Genomic DNA, 15,099 nt, shown 5'->3' on the forward strand with positions numbered 1-15,099 from the left:
CACCTGCCACATGGTTGAACAAAAATCTGACCAAGTAGAATTTCACTTCCAGAACAACCAAATTCCAGACGTGACAGTAATAGCAGTAGGACAACAGACTGGTGATGTGGGGGCCTCTCTATTTCTGAAAATCAACCTTCCTTCCAGTTTAAGGTGGTATTCCACACTGGAAGGAAACACCCTGAAATTCTTTACTAATCCACAATCAGAAAATCCCACTCCTTTAGTCCAGAAAGATGTGAAATCAGCTCAGAGCCTGGCTGATATTCAGCAAATTGGAGAGCAGTTGTTCATCCCTGTTCAGTTAAATGATGGGAAGGACTCTGTTCACGCTCGAGTGTGTGTGAACAACGGTAAGAGCTTCATCAGCGAAGCCATGTTCTGCCAACTCCCAAAAGATCCAGCCATTCCCACATTCAAACTGATAGACAAATGGGAAATGGACCTGGAAGCACCTAATTCCAAACATCTCCTGCCAAGCAGGTGTATGCTCAAAATCTCCATTGGCAACAAGAGCATAGTCCATAATTGTTGGGTTGTGCGAGACGTCACTGCCGCCTTTTACTTAGGCAGTGACATTCTCACTCTCTTCGCCATTAGTTTGGACCTAATAAACTTCAAAGCTTGGTCCCGATTAGCTGATAATCCCATGGGCTTTGATGATCCAGAAAAATAATTTAGGTCAGCTCAATTGCTACCTTATGCAGTTGAAATTCAGATTAAAGAGGAAGTCACCATCCCAGAAAGGACCCGACAATTCTCCCTGGAAATGAAAGTTAAAAGAGGACAAAAATTGAAAAACCCTGATGCTTACATACATCTAAATGCTTCTCTCCAGCAGCAAGTGTTGGGGGTAAACCCAACTCCATTAGTCAACATAGAACATGACACCATTCCAATAGAGGTGGATAACAGCGACTTAAAGAGTATTACTCTAGCCGCAAGCACCATTATTGGAATGGCGGTTGATGACCGACATTTTTCCATTGATCTAGGAAATTAACTGTTAGGACCTATCCCTAAGGACTCTTTTGACAGTGACAGTGATGACAACACAACACCAGATAGGATTTTCACCCGGCATGGGAGGAACTTCCTGGTGTACACTTCTTGCCCTTATGGTAAGGAAGATGTGACTTGTGACTTCAGGAGGGATGAGGTGATTTTCCAGGTCTATGAGGGCTGCCTTTCCCACCTGAAGCCTCCAGTCCAAATCAGCACTCTGACCAGGCACCTCTCCACCCAGCAGGAGGAGGCCGCTGAGATAGCCAAACCAGAAGTCTTTCCAGGCTTCAGTCAGATGGAGGAAGAGAGAGTCAACCTAGCAGATGCCTGTGTGACTCTGGAACAGAAGCAAAAGTTAAAACAAGTTTTCTTGGATTTCCAAGATCTCTTTGCGGTAGACTCATATGACTGTGGTCGCACCGACATCCACACCACAACAATTCCCACGGACCCTGGAATGACTCCAGTGTTTGTGAAGCCATATTGTTTGCCTCTTGCATCCATGGAGTCCCTTACTGAAATAATTAAGAACCTTGAGTCCCGGGGAATAATCTGTACAGTCCACAGCACTTTCAATAATCCGGTGCTGGGAATATTGAAGCCAAACGGCCAGTGGAGACTCTGTGCCGACCTTAGGGAGCTCAACAAACGGGTCCATACTTCCCGATGGCCTCTGCCCTACATTGACCAAGGGCTGGCCCAGATTCAGGGGTCACAGGTATTCACAGCAATAGACCTGACCAATGGATACTGGATCATGCCTGTCAGTAGGGAGGACCAATACAAACTGGCTTTTACCTTTGGGGGCCAGCACTACACATGGACCTGGACTCCCTTCGGATACCTCAACTCCGGCAATGAATTCAACATTTTCCTACATAAGGCCATGCCTGAACTGGGTGCGAGGGGTAACCTGGCTTATGTAGATGATGTCCTCATCAAAAGTTCATCTGTGGAGGAACACATAGCGGAGATCTGTTATGTTCTGACACAGTTGAGGGCCGCCGGAGCAAAACTTTCCTTTCAGAAAGCACAGTTGTGTAGAACCCGTGTTAATTTCTTAGGGCATGAGATTACTCCTCAGGGTCTCTGTCCCCAAGAAAAGAAAGTGGAAGCACTCCAGAAACTGAAAGACCCCACAACTCTGCGGGAACTAAGGAGCCTCCTTGGACTGACTAATTACAGCAGAAAGTTCATAGAGGGCTACGCAGAGATCACCAGACCCCTGATTCATCTCCTGAAGGGGGGGGTCAAGTGGGAATGGGGTCCAGAACAAGCCGAGGCAGTAAGACAACTCAAAAGAAGCCTCTCACAAGCGCCTTGCCTAGCTTACCCTGTCAGAAACAAGGAGTTCTTCCTGGAGACAGGGTTCTCTAATACGTGCTTGACGGCAGTATTATACCAAAAGCATGACAAGGTCAATAAAGTAATCTCCTATGCGAGCAAAACTTTATCCTCTGTGGAGGAAAAAATCAACGATTGTGAGAAGGCACTCCTGGCAACGGTGTGGGCATTGAAGAATTACCGCCCGTTTATCCAGGGGGAACACATCATAGTGGAGACTCCACACCAGCCTCTGCAATATCTCCAAAGTGACAGAATCCGGCCCGGAAATGTGAGTAAATCCTGAATTACTTCCTGGATTCTGTCAATGCAAGGCTTTCCTGTGGAGGTCAGATATGGCCAAAACAAGAAGAGTCCCCTCGCGCAAGGTCTGGCTGACTTGCATGATTGTGCCAGAGAAAACTGTCTCGAGGACGAAAGTCTAAAAATCAAGGACAACATGGAAGCATACCTTAATTCCCCACACAAAGTCTTTGAAGAAGACAAGTGTGAGGGAATGCCCACTGTCTATGTGGATGGATGCTCGTACCATGTTGAGAACAACAGGGAGAAAGAACTGGTGGCCGGCGTAGGGAATGCATGGGTGAAGGAGTCCCCAGAACCCTCCGCTGGATACAAAATTGGTCCCCGAAGTAGTCATGTGGCAGAATTGATGGCTGTGCATCAGGCCATCCTCACTGCTGTCCAACATCAACTCCACAAACTGGTCATAATCACAGATTTGGATTATGTACGGAACAGGTTCGTGGAGCACCTGGTCAATTGGAAAACCAGAGGCATGTTATGTGCTAATAACAAACCCCTGAAACATGGGAAGCTAATCCAAAGTATTGATGATCTGGTCACCTCGAATGGGATGACCATCTACTGGAAAAAGCTCAAGGGTCATTCCAAAGTAGAGGGACCAGACAAAAGTGGAAATTACTTAGCTGATCAGCTGGCCAAAACCGGGGCCATCCAAGGGGAGCTAATAGAAATAGAGTCCCTGTTGGGGGAAATCCAGGTCACTGCTATCACTAGGTCCCAAACAAATGCTCACAATGATCTTTCAACTGCCCAATGGAGTAAGGAGACCCCCGATTCTGATTTAATTACAGCTCGGAAGGGGGATCCAATCATTGGTAAGTTTTACCAACACATTGAGGACCCTGAGAACTTTCCCTTGACGGATACCGATTACATCGGGAAAGAGGACCTAAGAGTGTTGATGAAATGTCCAAAAATATTCCGAATCCAAGACAGTTTGTTGGTAAGTAAATCCCAAGGTGGCCATGATCAGTGGGTGGTTCCTACCTCATTCCGAAGCCTGATGTTAAGTCACTCCCATGATGCGGCCACCACCAGTCATAGGGGGTTTCATACAACACTTGAAATCTTAAGAGAGGTTGCATACTGGCCACACATGGGGCAGGACCTCGACCAATACTTGAAAGGGTGTCTTGTGTGTGCACAATTTCTGCCAACATCCCTCACACACCGGGCGCCCCTCCAAAAGAGGGGAATGACACTGCCATGGTCAGATTTGCAAATCGACTTTGTAGGCCCTGTAATTCGCTCATCTAGAGGAAACAAGTACATGTTGACCGTCACATGCTTGTTTACCAAGTGGGTGGAATGTCACCCAGCCCCAAATTGCAAGGCAGAAACAGCAGCTGCCCTGATGATTAACCATATCTTTTCCCGTTTTGGTCTACCTCAAAGGATTGAGTCAGACAGGGGTAGCCACTTCACCAGTGAAGTAATGACAAAGATGTGGGAGATACTGGGGGTCAAAAGGAAGCTACATATTGCTTACAGGCCAGCTTCTTCGGGGGCAGTAGAACGCTACAACCGGACAATTGTGAGCATCTTAAAAAAGTTTGTGGCAGATTCTGGGCCAAGTTGGGATATCCGATTACCTCTGGTCCTAATGGCCATCAGATCTACCCCTTCATCTGCAATCAAAATGTCACCATTTGAGTTGATGACTGGACGCAAGATGGTGCTTCCTCAACGTTTGCTCTACAGGACCCAAGAGCAGGCATTGATAAATGCCTCCACAACTCATGAGTATGTGGAGAATTTGAGGAAACACCTCCAACATGCCTTTGCGTATGCTCACCGGAATCTTGAAAGATCAGCTGATAGCATGAAGACCCACTACGACCTGAAAACCACCAGGAAAGTATACGATGTGGGGGACCGGGTTTATCTATACAATTTCCAAAGGAACCAGGCCAAACAGCGAAAAATTTTGCCCACATGGAAGGGACCGTTTGAAATTATAGACAAAATCTCCCCTGTTGCCTACAAAATCCGCATCCCCAAAGGTAGTCTGGCAGAAGGGGAAGACAAGTGGGTACATATAAATCAGCTAAAGTGTTGCCATCCCAGGCACACTCTGCAGAAACTGGAGGAATCCTCTGGAATCCCAGAGGGGACCGCTCCAGAGTAATTCAGTTCCAACCCTAAAATATTCCACATATAGCATACAAAATTCTGTGATTCTTGTATACATATATATGTTCTTGTCTCCTAATTTAAAAAAAAAATCTATATGTTCATATCTTCTGATTTATAAAATGTATATGTTCGCCACACCATTAATAGTGGTGGAAAAATGTCTAGGAATGTGTATTGCTGCTTTGCTTTATTATCCTAGGAGAGATGAATCCATGGAGACTGACCACGGAAGGCGACCTGGGGACCAGGAGCGAAGATCCCAGGGGCCCGGGGTACCGCCCAATCCTCCCATCAGGACCAGCAAGGAGAACTGATTGATCGACTGGAGGGAGGAAAAGATGCTGAACTGTGCCATCTACGGAATTGGAAGAAGATGAGGCGAACATCCCAGATCTTGTGAGTTCCATCAGTGAAAGATCAGAATGGCCAGCGCAAGATGGGGGGCTTGTGGGATGTTGTTACCCATGCATCCAAGCCCTACCATAAAACTGTGTAGTACTGGCATGGAAAACATCATGATGGCCAGACCTCCCCAGAGAGTGCACAGGGAAAACATGAAGAATAGGCTGCCACCCATTTTTGCCTATGTTGTGAGCACAGGAGGGCACCACCTAAAACAACCATTGGGCTACACACACAGTAGCCTGAAACCATTGGGAATGGCAATGCTGATTGCCAAAAGCAACCCAGAACTGTGGGGAATTAATTTTCTTAATGTCAAAAATGGATGCAGTACCAGTGCTCACCACTATCAGAAAGCCGGCGTTTTAAAACCACCAGACTTTTGTGTAAAACTGAACAAATGAACCGAAACCAGGCCAAGGAAAGACTTGCTAAGAGGTGGATACAATGTAAAACTATATTCTGAAATGACTTGAAGGAAGTAATTATTTAATGTATATATAAAAAAATAGCTGCATGTAAGTTGGATTTGAATGTAGAAAACTGGGAACTAAAGTGACAATTAGCTGAATTCTGCTTGACAACTACCACTGACAGGAGTTGAACTGGCTCAACAACTCTTCCCAGGCCTGGCTGCATCCTGCTGGCCCCACCAAAGGAGATCACACCTCTCTGATTGAATTAAGGGAGGGGTAACTGCAGACTGCAGGAGGTTGAACAAAGCCTTGTCCTGGACTCAGGCAAATGTTATATTGGGGGGGGCGTAAAGTGGCTTCCTCTTGGGAGAAACTGGGAGGGGCAGTGCCTCTGCTAGCAAACTGAGCTTGGGGGAAGTGGATAAACCAGTTATTCCACCATGTGATGTGGGAAGCTACACCCCTTTTTGACCAGGGCATAATTTTAAAAAGATAGATTACTCATAGTGCGGACTGGTCAAAATTATATAAATAATATCATTATTCTTGGGATTTTCCATGCACATTTTAAGAGGTGTTAGGGCCCTGTGGGATGTTCGTGGGGATAGTAGCGGAGAAAAGGTTGTTACTCCAAATGTATGCATGTTAAAAATCTGACACTTTATCATCTGTAACCCATATGCCTAGTGCACATTTGTGTAAAATCTGGAAAGGTTTAGAGGTCGTTATCTGGATGAAAAGGGGAGAATTCTGTCATCAGTGGACACAACATCATACAAAGACAGGGATCGGATGGTTTGGTGCTACAGAAAATATGTTAACTGGACCTATAATATTAGAAAAATGGTACATAGATAAATATGTGTTTGGGTCAGAAATAGATTTGTGTGCAATCTGACAAGGGGAGGTTCCTCTGACCATAAAGCATACAGCATCACTCTGACTCACATTTCCTTCTCCCAATCAAGGGAGAGAGGGAGAACTGGGCCAATGACAAGTAGAGAGGGGCAGGCTCAGTTATGCCACGCACACACCCACTTCCAAAACACATAAAAAGAGACTGCTGGGACAGGTAGAGATAGATTCATTTTCCATTTCTGCGGAGCATTTTGACGGCCGACATCCCATCCAGACAGAGACCAGAACCAGGGACCCATAGACTACAGAACTTTGAACCTAGAAGGCCCACTGCAAGCAAAAGTATTCTCAGCAGGCCTTCAGAATCCAGCAAACCTAACCAAACTATTCAACAGCCGGGCAAGCTGTTTGAATTCTTTGCCAAGAACTTTTGCCAGAACCGGTAGCAGTATCCAGGAGCCGTGCTGTGTCCAGGGAAAGCAGAACCCGATCCAGAGAACTTTGGCGAGTACCAGAGACCAGACCAGAGATCCAGAGAACCACAGGCCGCTGTATCCAGAGAGCTGACCCAGATCACTGTGAAGTGCCGAGACCAGAACCGGAGTCCAGTCCAAAACCTGACCAGATCTGTGGCGAGGCCCATTCCTGTCCAAAATATATTGTGAGTACCGCCAGAACTGTGCAAAACCCAATCTATTAGTTTAAAATAATCTAATTAAAACTATTTCACCTTAATTAGAACTGCCTCCTAGAAAGCTGTCATCTGTCATTCTAAAGCTGCACAACTGTCACCTGTCATTTAAGCTGAAAGCTGTCAACTGTCATTCTGAAACTGTGCTTCATTTCTGAAAAACTACCTTCACAAAATTGTCAGTATCTCCGGAACCGTTTGTCCTAGGAACGTGGTTCAACTTTTGGTTTACAGCTGTGAGTCTAGGCTTTCCAACGAACCTAGAACTGACTTCCTACTCCCTATACCTTTTCCGCAATAGCGATTTACGCAGTCGCGAAATTTACCGCGATTTGAGATTTGGCTCAATTTCTCCACTTGTCAAAATAGCAGCTCCATTCTTTCCTTTGTTAAAATCCGTTTGCAACCTGGTAATAACTCATAGAGCATTGCTAAAGTGAGCCTGAACTAATATATACTAAATAAATAACTCACCCTGAACCTCTAGAGGGAATTAAAAGCATTTTTAGCACATTTCTCACTTCATTGTCATCACATTCAAAGCATTTTGGGTCTGTGTTTCAAACCTCTACCTGTTTTTCTCTAAGCTTGCTGGGGGGGGGGAACTGCATTTCGTATTGCATTTTGTTGGGATTCTTGAAGACTGTGCTCTCTCCTTCCATTTCTTACATTGCATAGCGGGGGGAGTGAATTGTCAAGGAAAAGTGATTACATTGTCTTTTGTTGAAATCATATCAAGTTATTTCCGTACTGCATTTTATTCCTCATTGCTTTTCCCTTGAAACCATAAAAGTATTTTCGCTGCCTTATCCATCCTATACCAACTCCTCATTGATTGTAAAGAAGTGCGCTAGTGCGCTAGTGTCAGATTACCCATTGTTGATCAACATTATATTCATAAGTGTGATATCAATTATTAATTTATTATAAAAGTGTGATATATATATATATATATTGTTTAATTTTTCAAATAAACCTTTTAATTTGCAAAACAAACCTACTTCTTGGCTCAGTGGGGTCAGGGGGATTCTAAGAGGGGGGTGTTATACAAGGGTTGTCATCCAGAGTACTGAACTGGACATAAAAATACATCAATATAGGTTTTCCTCAGCATCCCAGACTAGGCATTGACTTAGATGTAGTGTTGATTGAATATTGCTTACAACTGATTGTCATGTGATCTCTTGTGTATGTTGTCAGACGTACTGCACCCTTTCTTCTCTGTGTTATAAACTTTTTTTATGGCTGAAAGTCTGCAGTTCTGTTGATGGCCAATAGATATGATATGATATGATGTGGCATTTGTAACATGCCTGTACACAAGTATTTTTATGTGCAACAAGACAAGTAGGGAGAAGCAAAGTTAGGGCAAATTAACGATTTTACTAGGCATTGTATCATTCAGATCGCTCAAGTGCGTGGAAGAAGCAAGGGGAGTATTGCCAGGGTGGAGAGGAAGGGGAAGTGCAGTTATCTCACAAGTGCAGCCAGTGGGTCGCTCATAAGTGCAGAGAGAAGGGACTGTAGGATTGCAGATTCAGACCCTTAAGTGCTGGGGAGCCTACAGGCAGTGCGAGGGCAACTGGACATGCAGGAGCTTGGGCCTGAGTTTGGAGGGTGCACGGAGCAGTCAGGTGCATCAGCAGGGGAGTGGAAGAGAGAAAGCAGAAGCAAAAAAGAAAGGTCTTGAGTTGCTTCCGGAACCAGAGAGGGTTCTGCTCAAGTTTGAGAGAGACAGGGAGGCTGTTCCAGAGGGAGGCCGCAGCTGAGGAGATACATCTGCCCCCAACTCTCTGCTTGGAGAAGCGTCTGACCCTCAGAGACTTGGAGGTGGAGGAGCAGAGAGCTTGAGAAGGAAGATGTTTTGGAAGAGAAAGTTGGAGGTAGTGCGGTCCCAGGCCCCAGAAAGCCTTGTGGATGATGCAGAGGGCATTGAACTTGATCCTTGCAGCCACGGAGAGCCAGTGAAAAGATTTCAGAGCTGGAGGAATAAATCCCTGGGCTTGAGACCAAGGACATGTCTCGGAGTCCTGTTCTGGATAAGTAGTAAAGGTTGAAGAGTAGAGGCAGCAACATTTAGAAAGAGGCTGTTGCAATAGTGCAGCCTAGAGATGACCAGTGCTCTGCAGACAGTTAACTTCTGGGTAAAAGCGAGAAAAGAAAGAATACTTCTGAGGAGGCGCAAGTGATAGTGTGACTTCTTAGAGACATCAGAGACGTGAGGAGAGAAGGAGAGGGTGTAGTTGAATATTACACCAAGCTTCTTAGCATCATAGGAAGGAGCAGGAAGAGGGCCTAGAGTGGGTGGCCAGAGAGAGAGATACAAGGAGGGTATCCCAATGAGGAAGATCTCAGTCTTACTTACATTAAGGCAGAGATCATTGGCGGCACACTATTCCTGAATTTTGGCCAGACAGTCTAGTATGAGCGAAGAAGCAGAGGTGGCTGAGGGGAGCTTGAACGAGAGCTGATTGTTATCCACATAACATTGAAAATTGGAGCAGAATGTAGCAATTCAGTGGGCAAGAGGTGCAAGGTAGTGCTTGAAAATCTAGGGAAAGGGGTTAGACCCCTGGGGAACACCACAAGTAGAGATAGAGAGAGATAGACGAGAGGAAAGACCCCAGTTGGTCCTGACATGGTCGGTCAGTGAGGGAGGAGGTCAACCAGGCCAGGGCCTGATCAGTAATACCAAGGTTGTTGCGGAGGCAATCGAGCAGGATGGCATGGTTGACCATGTCAAAAGCAGAGGATAGATCGAGGAAAATGAGGAAAGAAGGGATATTAGAGTGAAGATTGGAGAGCAAGTCTTCATGGGTGTTCTGGAGAGCAGTGTCCTTGCTTCTGGCAGCTCTGAAGCCAGACTGTTGGTAATGGAGGCAACCAACAGATTCAGTTTGTAGATTAAGCTGAGAGATGGCCAGCTTTTCCAAGAGTTTGGCCACGAAAGGAGTGATAGAGATCGGACGATAGTTAGCTAGAGGGGAAGGATCGCTGATGGCTTCTTTAGAAGGGGTGCACAAGAGAGGGCTTAAGGGGGGGGAGTTCCAGTGGCAAAGGAGTGATTGCAGAAATTGGCCAAGGCTGGAGCAAGGGTATCAATCTGGTCATTGATGGTTCTGGATGAGCAGGGGAGAACCTGCTTTGATGAGACTTTCATAGATCGGACTTGTCTAGAAACATAATCAGGGGTGAACAGTGGAAAGGAGGAAAAAGGAGGAGGAGAGACGGCCACAGACGGGCCAGGAGTGGTAGTGGAGGAGGAAGAGGTGGTAGAGGAAGAGAGGGTGGACAAGATATCCTGAGTTTTAGTAGTGAAATGAGATAACCAAGATGTGCAGAGGGCCTGGCAGGGAACAGGAGAAGTAAAGACTGCAGCAGGATTGACCAGCTCCTTTCAGATTTTTTAAAAGTTTGGCCAAGTTTTTAGATGCTGCAGAGATGTGGGCTTGGATGTAGGCTTTCTTCTTAGAGAGGACAGAGAGCCTTTACTGCCTGTGGAGCAGGCGGCAGGCCAGTATGTCAGGGGGTGCACACAATGCCCCTCCACTTCCACTCAGCCACCCTACACTTGTGTTTAGGGGCAGCAAGGTCGGAATTGTACCAAGAGTTGCACTCAGATGTGGGCTTCAAGCAGATCCTCATGACAGGGGCAAGGACATCCAGAGTGTTAAAGATGGAGAGATGAAGGTTAGAGAGGGCTGTGTAATGGTGTGAGTCAGCCAAAGGTGCAGGAGGAGAGAACGTAGCAGTGAAAGCCTCAACTGACACAAGCTTCATGGGTCTAATGACTGAGAAGGTAGGTGGCACTGCTGGAATAGGCTTGACCTGCAGGGGGAGAAGTGGGAAGAAAGGAGAACGTGATCACTCCAAGAGAGAGGAGTAGTGAGAGGGTTGGAGAAGGGGCAGTCTGAGACGATTGGAACATCCAGAGTGTGCCCTGCAGAATGAGTCTGGCCAGAGGGAAGAATAGAGAGAGAGAGAGAATCGCAAAATGTCCTCACAAGAAATCGGTCAGCTATTAACAGAGACATTACATTTACATGATTTAATTATGATAAGTGAACTGCCATTGCAAGATGGCCTCTAGCTGACAATGTATACTTGTTTATTCTCTGTGTTTAAAGTGAAAATGTACATTGAACTTCAGAAGGGAATAACCACTGCATAGTTTGTGTACTAGAAGTCTCAGAAATGTACATGTTAAATAGAGACTGATACGATTCTCAGTATATAAACAATTCAGTCAGTGAATAACTAAATCATCCTCATTCTCTAAATGTATCACTCATTAGAAAGGGAAGGGGGCAAATAGCACAAATGTGCTTGGGAACATGATAATGACTACAACATTTTATATTTGAAATATGTTGGTGATAGCGATTCATGCATGAAACCCTTCTGAGCCTGTAATGCATGGTGGGCTTTCTGCTCATTACATGTGTCACACCAGTCACCCTAACAGTTAAATATCTGACAACCGCACACCACATAAACCCTGAGACATGAGCTTGCAAATCAAGGACTCCATCTCTTATCTGGAATCAACATGAAAGTCACCTGAAGCAAGCTCCTTTTACAGGAACAATCACATGGCCAGAGATACCAATACCTTTGAATGCAATATACAGGAGCTCATATCCAGCAGTGTAAATGGGAAAAGGGATCTAGTGGTACTCTGGCTGCCTCTAAAAAGGAGGGAGTGGGGTGGTCAGACAGATGGTGGGGGATGGGAGGTATGGGTGTCTAGTGGGGTTGGGTGGGGGTGAACAGGATAACAAACGGCTCAAATTGTTGGATTTCAAGGTCTACAGTAATAATGTCTTATAGGGTTTACTAAATTGCATAATAAAGCCACATGAGAACATATAAATTGTTATAGCAGCTGGGTAAGCCAAAATAATATCATTGTGGATTTCATTTTCACATCCTGAATGGTAACGAATAAGTCCCAGAATGTAAGATAATGCCACCTGAAAAATCTAGTTAACCCAACTGTATTTCTCTAATTTAAGACTTGTAATAAAATAAGTTGTGTATTAAATAAAGATACATAGGCAGATTCATTGTCACAAACTTCCAGCTGGTTGTTATTCATGTTGTTGAAAACATTTCATTAGTCACTTAAAGCAACTTTCTTTTTTGATGTCAAGGTAGTAGACACCATGGATATAAACAGATCTTAAAATGGGTGCTTTGTGTTGCTCACTTTAAGTATCACAGATTTGTAAGGTAACTGGTGCTTTGCAAGCTCTTTGAGTTGGAAATGTTCCATCATGCAGATGAAAGGCTCGACCACTGATAAAAGAAATGTGTTAGCAACCTGAGCACTTAACGATCTGCAGAGCCAAGTAAGCTGTGTGTATGTCTGCCTAGCTGTGAATTGGGGAACTGGCAGTGCTTGAATGTCCTACTTGAGCCGATTCTATATTTGGCTCAGGAAAAAGAAAAAGCTTAGATGAAGCATTTCTTAGCCCTTTGAACTAAAGGAACGCTTTGTAAAAAGCAAATGAACTAGTGGTACGGCGTACCAATGATTTATAATACACTCCCATCTCTGCTCCAATGGAGCAATGACCTCTTCTGAAATGACATTGTGGCAGAGATGCAGTGGGGGGAGGTCTCCCCTTCCCTCACACTTCTCTGCTGAGACCTGCCTGAGTTCATAAACAGGAACAAAAGTGGAACTTTCGGGTGTCACTGACTGTTCTGCTTGCACACTCTAGCTCACCCTGCTGTAGTGCTACACATGCCACACACACCCAACAGGATGTTGTTAATCATTTCAAGTAGCACATCTAAGGAGCATTCTTGGTAGGTGATCCCGTATCTACATGTTAATGTGAAAATGTGTGTGATTGTCCAAATGTTCCTTTCCAGAGCTATTTGCTTGCATCCACCTGATCCTGTTAAAGTCGTGTTTCATTTCTAAAAGGCATACTTGGCACATGTGATAGGCTGGTACTGCAGCCACTTCATGCCATAAGCATCACCAGTTGCCATGCCAGCCAGAGGATCTACTTGCTAACTCTCCTTTATCTCTTTCTATTACCTGTAGGAATGTTTTGGCATGTAGGTGGTGCTAGCAACCCAAAATCCACCAAAACCAATACATGCTCACTTCACATTTCCTGCAGGGCCCATTTCAAAGCAGGAGGGCTAGGCCAACTGCCCTGCCTCGATCAGTCCTTACCAATGCTGAAGAAGCTTACTGTCCATGGTTAGTATTTTCTAATCATATTAAATGGTGGTTTCATATAGCACCAACATTCCTGAAAATGGACCAATGTTACTCTGGGAACCTTCATGGGGAAGTGGTCAGTTTGATGTGTGTGAGACTCAGGGAGGGCACTAGATAAATGTGGGAGTCCCTGAATGTTGGATACTGGCTAATTTGTATGAAATCAAAGTGCATTTGGGGAACTTTAGAATGTCCAACGATTTGATCATTATGACTGTGACCATAATTCAAGCATGCAGTCCTTCTGTGCATGTAAAACACATGGGGCGTGGTGCGCATTTCACCTGTCACAATTCTCACCTTAAAAGTAAAATCTCTGCACACTCCTAGTCACGTATATTCTTTTGGCCTATATCAGCATTCAACGTCGGTCTGTCCTGTGAGCAAAAGATGACTTTTCAGTTTTTCTTAATGCACCTTGTGAATCAATGATATACCACGCCAAGTCTCCCGGTGCACACATTCAAACCTAGAATGGCACACCGAAGGAACTGGAATATGGGACAGAGAGCTTCCTTGGTGACAGTCATCCACTGTTATTACCCACGAACCATTTGCTGGGGTTGTTCTCGTCAGGACTTTCACATGGACTGTCTGTTGCACTTTCTAGCTGTGTGACCCAACCTTAGGCAGGGTTCCAGAAGAAGGTGTAGATCGCTAAACCTTTCCTCTACACTATATAAAGCACAGGGAAAAGGAGAGAGGGCCTTGTTAAGAAAGAGGCGTGAGCTGCAGGGGTGTCTGTGCCACAAGCCAGTGCCGTTCATCCAATAGATTGTGTGACAAGCCTTCTACCAGGGCAGGATGCCAGATTCATCTCGGTGAGTGTGAGAAGCAGATGCCTGTGCAGCCCGGCAGAGATCAGCTCACATGCACCAAATCAATGCACAGGTGGTAATGCTGGCCATGTTATGCCATAAGCGTCACAATTTGCTAGGCCAACCGGAGAGATTTTGCTTCCCAAGTCCCCTTTGCCCCTATCTTATACCGGTAGCATTTTTACGGCATAAAAGTGGTGCTAGTGCCATTGAACCTGTTAAAACCAAAAAAGGATTGCAGCATATTAGAAAAAGAATAAACGAGTGCATCAATCACCTTAAATTAACAACGTCATCTCTTCGCTGGGGTGTTGCTATGCCTGGAAAAGATCCGGGGTTATGCTAATGTTGGGACTGTCAGAACTCGGGGCTAGATAGCCTTTTGGTTGTAGCCCCTGACCTATCCGGGGCTACAAGCAAAAGATCCTGGGCTATAGCCCCTTCAGTCCTCCCTAGCAATGCCCCTGCCACTTCACCCATTTAAAATGCTCTTCTTAAGATAAAAACTTGATAACATGCAGCAATTCATTCACTTAATGAATGAATAATGACCACTAACACACTTATCCCATTTAAAATACATTACAAAGTATCAACCAGAGGCAATACATGGCTTACTGTGAGACATAATACAAAAAACATTTTCTCTATAGAACCCGCCCCCATCCCCTTCTCAAAGACATTTCGCCTATTTCAGCCAGAACTGAAGCATGTTTTGTTGGTGTGTTACAACTGTCAAAGAGTGGGCCTGTGCGCTAGATCAAACCAGTATCACCCTGTTACAGGCTCGTCCTGCTCCCCCATGACACCTCAGGCATTCCAGACACTCAGACACAAATAATAGGCAGGACACCGAAGGTAGAGAGAAATGCGCTGTAATGC

Source organism: Ambystoma mexicanum, chromosome 6p (assembly GCF_040938575.1).
Source record: "Ambystoma mexicanum isolate Mex_15411 chromosome 6p, UKY_AmexF1_1, whole genome shotgun sequence".
In the NCBI taxonomy this organism is placed as follows: domain Eukaryota; kingdom Metazoa; phylum Chordata; class Amphibia; order Caudata; family Ambystomatidae; genus Ambystoma; species Ambystoma mexicanum.